General features: G+C 45.9%; 1 long non-coding RNA gene across 1 annotated transcript; it reads left to right on the forward strand.

The window, feature by feature from the left end:
- The first annotated feature begins 895 nt into the window (after window positions 1–895).
- LOC309524196 lies at window positions 896–11241 on the forward strand. Its single transcript, XR_014215852.1, has 3 exons — window positions 896–1666; window positions 8822–9025; window positions 10975–11241. It is a non-coding gene; the product is annotated as an uncharacterized lncRNA (long non-coding RNA).
- Window positions 11242–16117: the final 4876 nt, after the last annotated feature.

Below are 16117 nucleotides of genomic sequence, written 5' to 3' on the forward strand. Positions count from 1 at the left end.
TGTCCGCTTGTGACATCACAGGCAGTTGGTAGATGTTTGTTTGTGACATCATAGGCAGTCTGTGGCCAACAGCAACAGCTGAGGCAACATCTGCACAGACCCAACCCCCAGGCCTCACAATTGTGGGGGCACCTCTGCATTCATTTCTTTAAAATACTTTTATTTCAAAATAAATAATTTAGAAAGGCATTTATTTATTGGGAGCGGGGGGGGGGGGAGCAGCTGGCTGGCTTAATCCATGCAGTTCTCTTCATGACTTTTGCAGTTAGTCTTTGAGAAAATCTCACTGGCTTCAGACATCCCTGGTTTTTAAAAAAGAAATAAAGAAAGCAAAGAAAGACATGACTGCTGAGGTGCCCTCACAATTCTGAGGCCTGGAAGGTCTATGCAGATGTTTCACAAGTTGTTGCTGTTGGCTATAGACTTCCTGTGATGTCACAAATAAACATGGCAAATGAGCGGAAAGAAGAAGTTTCTAGGGGGTGGGAGAAGTTTAAGCACACTTTATAGAAAGGTGGAAATAATGTAACATGTAAAAAGGTAAAGGTAAAGGGACCCCTGACCATTAGGTCCAGTCGTGACCGACTCTGGGGTTGCGAGCTCATCTTGCTCTATAGGCCGAGGGAGCCGGCGTTTGTCCGCAGACAGCTTCCGGGTCATGTGGCCAGCATGACTAAGCCGCTTCTGGTGAACCAGAGCAGCACATGGAAATGCCGTTTACCTTCCCGTTGGAGCGGTCCCTATTTATCTACTTGCACTTTGATGTGCTTTTGAACTGCTAGGTTGGCAGGAGCAGGGACCAAGCAACGGGAGCTCACCCCGTCATGGGGATTCGAACTGCCGACCTTCTGATCGGCAAGTCCTAGGCTCTGTGGTTTAACCTACAACACTAATGTAACATGTAGTTTGCTCCTAATACCCCTGCCTACATGGGTAAAGTGGGGTGGAGGGGAAAGGACGTATTTTTGCTGTTGAAGTGACTGGTCAAAGCAGGTTAATTTGGGAAAGCAAATTGCTATTGAAGTACTTGTTAGTGCTGCACCAAGAAAACACTCAACTCCATCATGGGAAAGGTTGCTGAGGATCCAAAGCAGCACAATCGAATACAGCAATAATAGGCAATTTTCAAAATACAGAGATTTGTAATGGGAGAAAGCAGAGAGCATATAAAACAGTTTAAGTAGCAGCGCCCACTACATCAGCTATAATTTACTTATAAAGCATAGTGCAACAGCTAGACATTACAAACAGCATACCACATCAGTTCGATGTTAATTCAGCTATTTACAACCACATTCCTGGCCACTTAGTCAATACCTGAATTCCTAATTCAGTTGTTTCTCTCGTATCCAATGCTGATTTACTGTGCTACCATACATTTGTTTCTGGTTGCTGACCCCCAGGTTTTTTACCTGGAATTGAGTTTCTGAAAGGGCCCTTTTTTTGGGGGGGGTAATGTCCATTTGGACTGGTATGGTGGAAGGCAACGAGGCCAACTGTAGATGGAGGTAGAGGGAGAGGCAGAGGAGGAGGCAGAGTTAAGGACAGCAAAGTCAACTAACTCTAACCTTGCTTCCATTCTCCTTCCTGTTGAGTTCTACATGGGCACATCTGAGACTAAAGAGGAGGAGGAAGTTGGCAGCCACTGCTGGAACCTGAACTGGTGGTAAGTAAGAAGGCAGGTAGATGCAGACTGACTGAAGGGAGACCAAGGTTGATGGGGCAGTGCCCCATTTGCCCTAAGGAAGTACCGTATTTTTGCTCCATAAGACGACGCACCTGACCATAAGATGCACCTAGTTTTTAGAGGGGGAATGCAAAGGGGGGGGATTGTTTAAAAGGAGCGCTGAGCAGAGCCTGTATGCATCCCAGGATCTGCTCAGCGCTCCCTTTCACGAGCCGCGTGGAGCGTGTGTGCGCCTTTTGCTGGCTTTTCTGGGAGGTGAGGGAAGGGACAGAGGGGCTAAGCCAGAAGCTAGAGCAGCAAGAGGGAGCACTGCGCAGCGATCCCTCTTGCTATTCTGGCTTCTGGGATAGCCGCACGAAGCCTCCTCAGGGCAGCGGGATGAAGGCTTCCCGTGCCCTGAAGAGGCTTCACGTGGCTAAGCCAGAAGCTAGAACAGCAAGAGAGAGTGCTGCGTAGCGATCACTCTCACTGTTCTGGCTTCTGGGATAGCCACACAGCCTGCATTCGCTCTATAAGATGCACACATATTTCCCCTCACTTTTTAGGAGGGAAAAGGTGCGTCTTATAGAGCGAAAAATACGGTAACCTCCATTGCTGATTTTATTACATTTTAGCAGCAATGCTCAGGGAAAGTTCCAATCCCCTTAGCCCATTTTTTCATAGATGCTTCTCTTTTAGGGGAGCATTTGCAAAGCCAGGATGCGACCCACTCAAAGACAAGCCCACTGGTTCCATAAAGTCTAGAACCACTTTGCCTATTATACAAAGTGCACCTCAGATGTTTGAAGTGTGCATTTCAAAATGGAGCATGTGAATGCAAGCAGTACCAGTTTACAAGCAATAGTACTGTTGGGAGTGGACATCAGTCAGTCTTAGTTTCTTGCGGTCCCCCCCCCCCGTGCCCCATGTTAAATTTCATTTCTGCTTCAGCTTGTGATTTATTATTTATTTTAAACGAAGTCCTTGTACAAATTCAGCAGCATTTTAATGGGCATTAATCCATCCACACACAGCTTTGTTTGCAATTTTCCATAAGTTGCATACAAACAAACAATTTCCTCAAATATAACACTCTTAGGTGTGCTATTTTCAATAATCTGTGCATTGCTGCTGCTGCTGAACTGCAACATCACAACATTTGCAAAGATGTGGGTTGAAAATGTTAGCTTCTTCAGCTTGTATATTGTTTTAGTTAGTTGGGATTTAGTTCACATGAGCAAAGTGAACCAAATTTAACCCCTATTTGTAAATACCATGCTCAGAGACAATGCTTTCTGAGACTTAGGTTTGTTTGTTTTTACAGATTTTGATCATGATTTTTAATTCCCTTAGACGTATTGCATATAAACAGTAGATGAAACATGGAAGAAAAATCCTGCTCCACATAGCAAAGAAAGTTCTTGTCATATTTATATAGTAGTGACTGCAGCAGCAGCAGCAGCAGCATCATTACAGCTCCATATCACTACTGTGCTATGCCCCCCACTGGGAAAATGGTGGAGGAGTGTGGCTGACTGTGCTGCAGCTTGTCAATCAATCAAGAAATAGCAGAATGAGGTAACTACTGCCATTATTTCAGTCTGGTCCTAGGGGGACATGCCAGGCAACAGTGGAAATTGTGAGCTGATTAAATGGGACTTAATGGGCTACATTTCTCATTGTGGCTCACATTTGTTGCAAGCCTTTTAATTGTGTTAGGGAGCAGCTTCAACATCTAACAGATTGTAAGGATTGTTATTGTTTCACTAATTGGTGACAATCAAATGAAATGCAATGCAAGCGCGCAGCTCGCTTGGGTGCTCCTGGGTGACCCCAGAAGAGGTCCAGAGCTGGCAGAGTTAGTTTCTTTTGCCCAGGGGGATGGTTTCCAGATGCCCTTTCAGTGCTAAGCTGGAAAGATTGTTCATTAGGCCAGTCAGAGAACTAAATCAACTGTTGCCCCTCATACACAGTTGTTAAACATAGATGTTGTGCCTTTCAGATTATGTTCTGAAAGATAGCTGGAGGTTGGTAGGCTTTTGTGTGGTTGTCTCAGCTCACTGTAACCTCCAGAGAAATGCACTCCGTATAAATTCATCCACACTACACAGCTCACTCTGTGAACCCATTTGCTGAAATCATGTACAAGTGTATTACTATAGCATATAATCATTTGGAAACTGCAACTGTGTTTTGTCATTCTTTCCCAGCAGTGATGGTGCTGCTGGGGACTGTGCATGCCTTCCTCCCCCATTATATCTCACAAGTGTCAAGGGCATACATTCCAACATCTCACTGATTAAAATTAGTGAGACACCTTTTGTGCTTGTAGCCATAGCTCAGTGGTAGAGTATTTACATTGCCTGTAGAAGGTTCAGTCCCCAAAATCTGCAGGTAGGACTGGGATAGAACCCTGCCTGAAATTCTGGAGAGCCAGGACCAGTCAGTGTAGTGGTCTAACTCAGATTCCTATGTCCTTACTCTCCATATTGAGAAAGGATCAGTGTCTCAAATCCTCCATAATACACATTGGTTTTTGGCTGTTCCACATTATAGCTGTCAATGATTTTAAAATGTATGAGGATTTAGGATTCAGTCCTCTGCACAGGGTGGGCACTCTATTACAGTCAACTTAATTTCATGCTTATTAGCAAGGAGGGGGAAATGGAAGGGTGTGGCACAAAAAAGATATACAGGAGGCAGGGAAAGGAGAGAGGGAATAGATGGAAGGAGGGAGAGATATTCAGAAACTGTTAAGAAATTATGGCTCTCAAGCTCTTGCATATTATTTTTCATAGAACAGAGTTGCATTTCCCACCCTAGAATGTAGTTGCGTCTTTAAAAATATATTCTCTGCAAGTCTTGTATACAGACATACTGTTATGCATGTCCTCCCCAATTATGTAAGCAATTGAAATACGAAAGCAGTCAAGACAAATGAGACATTTCCAGCAGGTCTACATTATACACACCCAGCTGCAAGCAACATCTTACTACTGTTAGGTGTCTCCCATCTTGACAGCTGGTGAAGCATTCGAGCCATTTGGAAGAGAGGAATGCACTTCTGGGGCCCAATTTGCTTGCTTAGATGCATAGGATTAGGAAACCTTAAAGCACATGGAAGCAATACAATTCCCTATGCTCTCTCTATGATTGATAAATCTAGAAAGTATTTACATTGCCGCATATGGTAGCTGAATCAAACCAATTCACAACACTGTCTCTCCCTAGTTTCAACCTGCAAAGAGTATTTATAACTCTGACTCCCTCTTGCAAACTCTTTGACCTATCATTGCATTACAAAGACTATGTCCATCAAACAGTGTCTAGCCCTTTCTTAGAGAACATGATGACCCACTAAGCTTATCAGAGTACTAGGTAAAGATGATGATGATGAAGAAGAAGAATAAGAAGAAGAAGAGGAGGAGGAGTAGTTTAGATTTGATATCCCGCTTTATCACTACCCGAAGGAGTCTCAAAGCAGCTAACATTCTCCTTTCCCTTCCTCCCCCACAACAAACACTCTGTGAGGTGAGTGGGGCTGAGAGACTTCAGAGAAGTGTAACTAGCCCAAGGTCACCCAGCAGCTGCATGTGGAGGAGTGGAGACGCGAACCCGGTTCCCCAGATTACGAGTCCACCGCTCTTAACCACTACACCACACTGGCGCACAACTCTGGGGTTGCGGCGCTCATCTCACTCTATAGGCCAAAGGAGCCTGTGCTTGTCCACAGACAGCTTATGGGTCATGTGGCCAGCATGACTAAGCCACTTCTGGCGAACCACAGCCACGCACGGAAACACCGTTTACCTTACTGCTGGAGCGGTACCTATTTATCTACTTGCACTTTGATGTGCTTTCGAACTGCTAGGTGGGCAGGAGCTGGGACCGAGCAATGGGAGCTCACCCTGTCACAGGGATTTGAACCACTGATCTTCTGATTGGCAAACCCTAGGCTCTGTGGTTTAGACCACAGCGCCACTCACGTCCCCTTCAATCAATCAGAGTACTAGATCCCCCCATATTGATGAAGACACCCAACCTGATGACTGTGTACTTCAGGAAAACCTATGGCACTCCACTTCCCATCAGCCCCAGCTAGTAGGCCCAATGGCTAGGGATGATGGAAGCTGTAATCCAGCAATGGCTGGGGACCACAGGTACTTCATTCCTGATACACATTTTCTCACTCAGCTTCTAGTTCCATCACAATGGAAAGGCATCCTCATTGCAGCTGACTGATATTTATTTATTTGTGTTGGTGTGTGTGTGTGTGTGTGTGTGTGTCCCAGTTCAATAATACTCTAACAACAGTACAACAATCCAATAAAACAAAGGCAGCTATGTTAGACCAGACCACAATATAGTTTCAGCCATAGTTTTATGTCTTACTCAGAACAGAGAGCCAGAAAACTATACTAAAGCACCATGAAAAGCAGAGTTTACGATAATAACACACATGGGTTAGAATAATGCTTAAAGGCCTGGGGAATTATCATTATTATTTTAAAAAACTTTGCTTGACACCAAAATGGGGAGGCGTCAGGAGAGCATTCTCTGGTGAGATCATGCTGCAGCTGGGAGGCCACCACTGAAAAGTCTGTTTCCACAGTAGTCATTTTACATACTTCAGTTTGCAGGTGCATTTGATGCTTGAAGAAGGGGCTGTGTCTTGAATTGTGACAGGGCCTCTTGACTGTGTGGATGGAGGATGGAGAGATGTGGAGGGGAAGAAACCTGGTTTGTGCATTGCTGAAATGTATCCTAGTGTACAAAGGCTCATTCAATGCTCTGGTCATGCAAAAATCTGCCTCTGGCCATGCCCACCACTGGCATGCAACTCCTAGAAGAATGCCCATATGGGAATAGGGCCCTCAGGATGAAACCGTTATCCCACTCCTGCTTTATTGCCTATCCTGTAAACCAGGATTGTCACCACTGAGAGTTCCTGAGTCCAGCAGCAGCAGCTCCCAGCAACTTTGATTGTAATGCATTGACACCTGATGAATCCTCATACCTTGGGATAATATGCTGCTAAAAAGAAGAAGACTAAACCCTGCTTCAATAGGTAGATAGTGTTGACTTCAGGCATCCAACATGGTACCTTCATCTTTGAAAGCACATTTCCATCCCTCTTAAGTCTGCTCCAGCACACTGTTTGGGAATCACTGGCCTATTTCAGTCAAATTGTGTTCATCTCTCTGCTACTTTTTAGTTGCAAGACAGAAGGAATTTTATTAATATTACACAAAGTTTTGAATGATTTACTAGAACCCTGCACCCCAGCAGATGGTGTTACTTCACATGCTGTGTGCCAGCATCTCATAATGGCACTGTGACTTTAAGACCATTTGAGGTTATTCCTTGTAACATGTGGCAGCAGATTGAGCCAGCCAGGTGATCTTGCAAATCGTGTTTCTGCACCATAAAGTACCATAGTTTGGAAGCCATTTTCATAAAGCTAATGTCAGCAGAGAGAAGGCAGCAGCAGAGGTGGTAAATAAATGAATGATAGCTAAATTAGATGATGATAGACGATGTGGGAGTATGCGTGAAATCAAGGGATATATGCTCATGGCTATGGTTTGGACTTATACTTTAAAAATAGCTTGACTGAGAGTGAAGCACACAGAGAGAAACAAACCTTTTTTTCTTTTTTAATGGGTGGAACATTGTGTAAACCTCCTCAAGTCTCCTACTCAACCACCAAGCTTGTTGGCTTTTAACTGTGGATTCCCTTTATGCTGCAACCCTGCCTGGCATGTCAGAAATGGGCACGGTGAACAAAATGTCTACTGCTGTACACAACACACACACAAACCCAGACTATTTAAGGGTGTGCTGGGATGAAGTGAAATTTGCTGTAAATGGAGCAGACGGTCTCATGTTTGACCTCCAGCAGCACATGGAAAGATTTTGTTGCATTTATTAGCATCCTCAAATCAAAGGCCCCCACAGATGCACATGACAGATGGCCATCAACCACATCTGCCTAAAAACCTCCAATGAAGGAGAGTCCACCATAGAAACATAGTCAAGCATGGCTCTCATTCAAGCTTCTGCCACCTTTCTGCCCAGCTCTCACACTCACCACTCTGCTATTGTCCTTCTCACTACCTGCCAGACGAGGGTGTGGGGAATTTGCCCTCTGAAACAGAGGAGCTTCTTTTGTCAGACCAGTAACTATGTTTAGGTCCATTTACCAAGAAGCTGGTCTGGCTACTTCAAAAATTGAATACTGCATTAGGTTTTAACCCTGACTAGCCCCCCCCAACCCCCAAAGTCACAACAGTATTCATACAATCCCAACCATAGTCAAGAAAGATACAGATTCCAGGTTTGAGGTCCAGGAGCTTTCTGTTGGGACTTAATACTCCACCAGCTGCTGCGGCCAGCACCATTCATCAGGTTACTTCATGGCTGAGTGGGGATTTGAACCCAAGTCTCCCAGTTCATAGTCCAACACACTAACCCTCATACATTTGCCAAGGAGGCCATGCCAGCAGCCTCAGACCTTAGCTTGTGAGCTTTGGTTCAATAAGAACACAAGGAACAAGGACTGACTCTGTGTCTCAGAGGCCTTCCAGATGATAAGCCATGAGGAGTTGCTTTGATTACCGTATGTTTTCTGTTGCCACTCAGGGTCTTCATTGTTGTCCCTTATCTTTCTCCTTTTCTCCAACCTGCACTGAATTTGTCAATCTCTTTCAGTGGAGGTTTCAAATCCAAATCTAGCTGATTATCAGTCCTGTAGAACAGGAGAAGAGGTGGGAAGACTTCAAGCGTGTCACTTCCAGGGTTGTAAGAGGGCACTGTTTTTCATCCCCCAAGTATTAATTGCAAGCAGTATTGTTTCCATCCTGCTACAGTTCATCTTTCACCAAAAGCTTCATTATTCACCTTGCTGCCTGCTGTGGTGAAATTACATAGCCATTATGTTATCCCACCCAATTCATTTCAGTGCAAGAGAAACACAATGCAAATGGTGAATATAGAATCAATTATTTATAATTTGTGTGCTGAAAGCACCACCAACAAATATCAATAACAGCTGATGAATTGATTTTCTTTGCAGACATGGGATGAATAAGTGAACATTGGCAATTTCCACTCCTGTTTACATTTTTTTCCTCCCTATAATTCTCTAAAACCCAGGATCTACCAGCCAGAGCCGGGTGTCAAAGACATACCATTAGAATTAAAGAACAGGGTGCATCTGAACACACTGCAAACCTAGGAATTGGTTTTCAGTACCAGAGCCAAATTGAACTTAGTCTTTTGACCCCTGATCTGTGAAACAGCATTCATGCTGAGATACGACAGGCACCCACAACCTGCACTTTCTGGAAACGATTGAAGGTATTTTTGTTCTGATAAGATTTCCCAGCTGGACAAATAGGTCTCTGCCACGGGTGTCTGTTTTTTATTGTTTTTATGTTTATCTGCTGTTATTTCATGTATCATTGTTTTTAAGCTGCGTTTGCATTTTGTGCATTGCCTTGAGACATGTGTGTGGAAGGCAATTAAATTAGTAGTAGTCGTAGTAGTAGTAATAAAATGCAGCTCCTGCAAACTGGAAACATCAGTGTTTTCCTTATATGTGAAAAAGTGACAAGCCTTTTACCAAAATATGATTGAAGTTTGGTAGAGCTGTCTGTCAGGGGGCCCTCGGAAATTCCATCCTGGTTGGATCTGGCTTTCTGATCTCCAGTCACATCCCTGAGTTAGATTGTATGCACACAGACTCCAATTATGTTTATTATTTTCAACAGAATGCTTCCTGGTGGATTGTGTCCTTGCTCTATGCTTCAACCCCAATTTCCCAGTGCAGTCACCCATGTCTTAGATAGATTTCCCAGATCACATTTAGTATATTTGTCTGTGCATTAGTGACTATTAAGTGGTTTCTCTTTAGGTAGAAGCTCTCTTCTTCTTCTTCTTCTTCTTCTTCTTCTTCTTCTTCTTCTTCTTCTTCGTTAGTTCACACAAGCCCTAGAAATAAATAAGGGACTGAGGTTTGTAAAGGAAGATGGAAAAGCTTGATTGGGTCTCCATCATTTTCTCACTGGCAATTTTCAGGTATTATTTCCTATTGCCAACCTGTCAATCAAAATGAATTCTTCTCTGTGATGCTGTTAGCTCCTGTGTATAAAAAGATTTTTGGATTAACAGGCAGGTCCCTAACAGTTGAAAGTGAGATTGCTTAATAAGATTTGCTGGTAAATACAGGGCTGTGGAACACTATTAAATAAACCACATGAGGATTATGGAGTAATTCACTTAGTGGAGGGCAGAATTTACTCTCTGGGATGAATCTATTTGGGGACAGATGTAAATATACTTTTGATGGGAGACCCTCTGGTTGCTTTCTGGGTCAGCAGGGACTAATCAATCTGTATACTCTCTTGTAAACTACATACAGCGAGATTTGCTTCCTCCAGTGCATACAGGCTAGGGATTCTTCCAAAACTCTCAATTACTTGGTGTAGTTTCTATTGTGAAACTGATTCCTGCCCTCCAGCACTCCCATTCCCCCCCCCCCATATTTTGTGCAGAGCACTGTAACAGTAGTGGACCTTGCCATCTCAAATTTCAGCAGTGACCTGTGTGATGCCAAAATCCAGTGCACCCTGCCTCTCACTGTCCATTAGACTTCATAGTTGTGGTGCCTGCTGTGGTACCCCAGGAGCTCCACTCTTGGTGCAACCAAACTGGCCACAGTTGTGCTGATGCAAGTGCACCATAGTGTTTCTGATTTCTGCTCTCCTCCCAGCGTACATTCCTCATCTGGTTGGTGGTGTGGATACTGGACTGGTTGTCTGCAAGATCATACCCATCTTTGCCTCTGGCTGCGCCCTCCTCAAGCACATACAGCCCCCTGTTAAACATGGGGGGGAAAGGGCTCTCAGACTGGAATGTAGCCTTTTGTATAAATGCTGGATTTACATGTATTGCTCCACCCACAAATTTCTTCTGACCATGCCCACTTTTGCCCCTGGCTGTACCTGCCACCAGCACTAACAGCTCCTTGGAAAATTAAATATGGGACAATGCAGCCTGCAAGCTAGAAAATGTTCTTCACCCCTGTTCTACTCAAAAGAAAGTCTGGCTGAGTTATACTCCCAGACATACACCCAGAGAGGGTACAGGATTGTACCCTTTGGCCACGGTCTTATACCCTAGTAGTATTTCCTACTGAAGTCAACACGACTTACTGCTGAGTAGTACTGCACAATACATAGGATTGCACTGTGAGCCCCCCCCCGCCCCCCGCATTTCATATTACATTTATCTTCTCTCTGTGGCAGGTCTTATCACCATCAGTTTATCAGCCTCCCTTCCAAAGTAAGAACATTTCTTGTGAAGAAGAAAGCATTTTCTTTGCTGCCAAGATACGGAACGACTATCCTCCAAACTCCACTGAAGCCTCCTGTGTGGGAACTACAGGTAAGAAATCACTCATTCCATTTGATTACAGCCCATCTGCAACCCCCCAAAGAGCGGCACTGGCATCTTAGAATAAAGTTTATGAATCGTTCTGCAGAAGAGAAATCAGCCTTTTGAAACATATTTTGTGCCGGCGATGGCAGGCGAAAGACAGAAAGCTTCCTTTTGAAACCCTTAATAAAATATAAGTGTTGGATAACTGGCTACATGCTTTTCTCTTTGAGAAAGTTTCATATGCTCAGGGACTGAGTCCTGATAAGAAATATGAATGCATTTCAACATCAAAAACCTTGGAAGAAATGCAAAGCAGAAGAGAAAGACAGCTGGAGGTAGCTTGGAGGAGAAGAGGAGCTGACATCCATACAGATGACCTGCACAAAGCAATGCACACATCCTAGAAAACAGAGGCCCATAATGGGGGGGGGGTTGATGGGGGGGGAATTCAGGTCTATTTTTGCTTTTGGACATAGGATGGACAGGAAGATAGAATCATAGAATCATAGAGTTGGAAGAGACCACAAGGGCCATCGAGTCCAACCCCCTGCCAAGCAGGAAACACCATCAGAGCACTCCTGACATATGGTTGTCAAGCCTCTGCTTAAAGACCTCCAAAGTAGGAGACTCCACCACACTCCTTGGCAGCAAATCCCACTGTCGAACAGCTCTTACTATCAGGAAGATATAGGAACATAGGAAGCTGCCTTATATTGAGTTAGGCTATTTGTCCATTTAGTTCATGATTGTCTATGATGAGTGGCAGTGGCTCTGCAGAGTAGGTTTCAGAGTAGGTTATCTCCCAGCGGTACCTGAAAATACTAGGGATTGAACTTGGAACATTCTGCACTCAGAGTGGGTGCTCTGTGACTCAGCTGTGCTACCTGGAACCTGTCTGGAAGCTCCTTTGAACAGGATGAGACTGCAGGTCCAAGGTTATAGGTAGGGGTCTTCCCCAGTCCTACCTAGGAATGGAGGGTGAAATTTATTTCAGTTCACATTTAATTATGAATGCACCTAATTGTCACTTTCAAAAAGAATGCACAAAGCAAAAACAGCTATTCTTCAAAATTTGCATTTTTTAAAAATGTTTTTTGTAATGTTTACAAAAATACATGAACTAGAGTAAAGCATGAATTAAAATGCATAGATAAGGGAAAATGAAAGACAAAAACGCATTATTTTACGGGAAATTGCATTGCAAATATGTATATATTAGGCAAAACTGCAGGTAAAAAAATGTATAAAGAGAAATTCACATAAAAATGCTGATGAGGGTGTTTATAAATACAAATTGATGTGGAAAACTGTGGAAAACTGAACTTAAGCCTGAAAAAAGGAGAACTGAGAGAAACTCAAATTGTCAAATTTGCTCATCCCTAGTCCTATTTGGAGATACCAGGGATTCAACCTAGCTCCTTTTGCATGCAAATCAAATGCCCTGCCACTGGGTTACAGCCATTCTCCTCGAATAGAAGGCAAATGGATTTGAGGATGGTGCAGAACAGAATTGGTGAGAGGTGTGGCCTCAGACAGGTGAGTATTGAGGGCAAGATAGAAAGGCTTGGAAGACCTTGTTCAGCCTGCAAGTCTGGGATTCTTATCTCTGCCTTACAAGGATCTGAGCAATAGTGTTTTTCTGAGTAACTATTGTATAGTACAGGGATGTGGAACAGGATCTGGCCAAGAGGCTGGATCCAGTGGCGTAGCGTGGGGGGTGCAGGGGGGCGCTCTCGCACTCACAGCTCTCTGCCCCTACCTGGCTCCCTCACTCTCTCTCACTGCAGTGCTGGCTGTGCAAATCCGATCCGAGCCGCTGGGTCGCCGCCCACTGTGGAGGGGGTGGGTGCCAGGCGTGCGGTGCGGAGAGAGAGCGAGGGACTATCTGGGGGAGGGACAGTGCAGCGGCCGCCCAGCGCAGTGCTGAGAGCGGGAGAGAACCACACCAGACCAGCCCAGGCAGCAGCAAGAAGAAGCTGGCAGCGGCGGCAGGTTAGGGGTTAGGGGGCGCAAATTACTTGCCTTGCCCCGGGTGCTGACAACCCACGCTACGCCACTGGCTGGATCCTTTCCCCCCTGCCCTCAACCAAGTGGGAAAGGGGCCACCTACCTGTCTTTGCACATCTAGTTTGAAATTAGGCAACGGAACAGCACTTTGCAAGCCCCAATGACCAACTGATTGTTGGGACTTGTGAAACACCATGCATGGGACTTTATGCAGGGCTTTGCAGGTGTTAGAAAACCACCTTTTGACCTAACTGTGTCTCTACTCTACTGAGAGTTAGTGTGGTGTAGTGGTTAAGAGCGGTAGTCTCGTAATCTGGGGAACCGGGTTCGCGTCTCCGCTCCTCCACATGCAGCTGCTGGGTGACCTTGGGCCAGTCACACTTCTCTGAAGTCTCTCAGCCCCACTCACCTCACAGAGTGTTTGTTGTGGGGGGAGGAAGGGAAAGGAGAATGTTAGCCGCTTTGAGACTCCTTAGGGTAGTGATAAAGCGGGATATCAAATCCAAGCTCTTCTTTTTCCTCTTCTACTCATCTTAGGTCACATATGGATGGAGGATGTGGGTTTGCCAAAATGGCCTTGTGGACCAAATGGGGAAATCTGATAGGCTAAAGTTTCCCCACTGCTGGTTTTGTGGGTATCAGCAGGGGATATACATTGGATATCTCAAGAACTCCAAATCCTACAACGCTGACCAAGCAGAGGCAAAAGGCTAGGCTCCAAGTACGTGTACCAGGCCTGGCCAATCCAGAGATGCCATGTTTTCTGTCAATCACAAGAGAAGTTGGACACTTGAAATACCCTTCTGTGCCTGAAAAGGGCTTTGAACTCTGAAAGCACACAGTCCAGATAATCTCCTAGAATTGATGTCATTCTCAATCTCTGATGACATGCAGTTCTTAATGTATTGCCAAAATCCTTCCTCCCAAAAAGAGCACATTACTGGACCTCTAATTTATTAAAATTTATTTTATTGTTTATAAGTGTAATCCTAAACCACCAACTATTAAAAAAATATCCTTATGTACAACAAAATCAGGGACACGGGTGGCGCTGTGGGTTAAACCACAGAGCCTAGGACTTGCCAATCAGAAGGTTGGCAGTTCGAATCCCTGCGATGGGGTGAGCTCCCATTGTTCGGTCCCTGCTCCTGCCCACCTAGCAGTTCGAAAGCATGTCAAAGTGCAAGTAGATAAATAGGTACCGCTCCGGCAGGAAGGTAAACGGTGTTTCTGTGCGCTGCTCTGGTTCGCCAGAAGCGGCTTAGTCATGCTGGCCACATGACCTAGAAGCTGTACGCTGGCTCCCTTGAGCAATAAAGCGAGTTGAGCGCCACAACCCCAGGGTCGGTCATGAGCAATCTCCTGTGAATTTGATTTACTGACTTTTTTTCAGAAGCTTCTAGGTGCTGATAGTGACTATATTTTGGGTCAGTGGCTATGCTTGGGACCAAGTGTATCATTTTAGTATCACTGGAAAAGCTTTCCTTTTTTCCTTTTACACTGATAATCAGGTAAATCCACCCTTCCCTATAAAGTGAACATATTTTCAGGAGGCTCAGATTCAAGGACTAAGTAACAAACACTTCAAATAAACTCCAAAGTCTGCATGCACAGCACTGTGAAATCTATACAAGGAAGGCAGAAACAATCCAGTCTCATCTTCAGTGGCAATAAACCTTCTTGCAGCGGTAGGAAAGGTAGGCAGCCTAAAGATAAGTTGTTGGGGATAAAAAGGTGATATTTATAGCACCAATGTTTTCCTTATTCATAAATCAAGCCAAACTTGGAATGAAATTTCAACATAAAGCGTGTTCTCACTAAAGGAGAGCACGTGTTGCGGATGGGTCAGACAAAGCACCCTGTAGTAATTAGGTGGATTGGTTTAAGGGGCCTACTTTTGGCTGGAGTTGGTGTTACTGGGGCAAAATTGGTGTTGCAATTTTGGAGGAGGGGTCAGAGGTTATTTAAGGAAGATCCACAGCAGAGTACTTTCTCTTTCGCTGTGGACATCGGATCTAGCTGGACACAGTGAAGGACTGGTTGTACTAAATAGTCTACTCTTCTTCTCTTACCTTCCCATTCCCCCCCCCTTCTTTTTCTTTTACCCTAATCTGTACTCTTTAATTAATTTAATTCGCCTTCGCCTTTCTCCCTAGGGCTTAGTGCCCTGTGGGCTCCTGGGGGGCTGGGGGGCTGGGACGGACCCAGGCTGCTTACGGCCCGGTTCTTGGCTGAGGCGCGGGGCGGTTCCCGGCCTTATTCCCAGTCCTTTGGGGCCCTGTAGGGTTGGCTGGCTGGGCAATCACTTAATTAATTTTATTTATTTTAAAATTAGAATTAATTTTGACTTGATTTTCTCGGCTGCTGGGGTCCGGTGCGCGCGTGGTTGAGTGCCGCGTGGCCTTGCCTCCCGCCGGGCCGTTGCCGCCCGGGACGAGCTCCGGCGCGCTCCGCTCGGGGAGGCGGGCGCTGTGTGAGCACCGGGCGTCGGCGGAGCCGCGCAGCCTGGGTGCCTTGGGCCTAGTTTCGGCCCCCTGAGCGCGGGCCGATAGGCCTTTTCCCTCCCGTCGCGCCGGGTGCCGCGGGGGCCTTGCCTCCCACCGGGCCGTTGCGCCCGGGACGTGCTCCGGCGGGCTCCGTTTGGCGGCCGGGATCGGCCGCGGGGGACGGCGGGGCCGCTTACCTTAGCTGGGGGCGGCCTGCGCGTCTTTGACTCCCGGCCCTCGGCGGCGGTGGTCGCGGCCGCGCTCCGGCGCACACGGCGGGCTCGGACCGGCCTTTAGCGGCGTGGACGGCGCTGCGTAGCTGCTTGGGTGAGGCGCGCATAGCGCATTCCGCGGTCCTTTGGGGCCTTTTTCGTCCTGTTCGGGCCTGAGTCAAGGCCAGGAGGCTTTATGCGGGGGCTGGTTGGGGATTGCTAGGGTAGGCAGTTTTGGCGGGAGCGCCATCTTTGCTGCCTCACTGTATTGTTGGCTGGCCCCCAGTGGCCATCCGTGGAACTGC

The sequence above is a fragment of the Podarcis vaucheri genome (genome assembly GCF_965113315.1).
Source record: "Podarcis vaucheri genome assembly, chromosome: Z".
NCBI lineage: Eukaryota > Metazoa > Chordata > Lepidosauria > Squamata > Lacertidae > Podarcis > Podarcis vaucheri.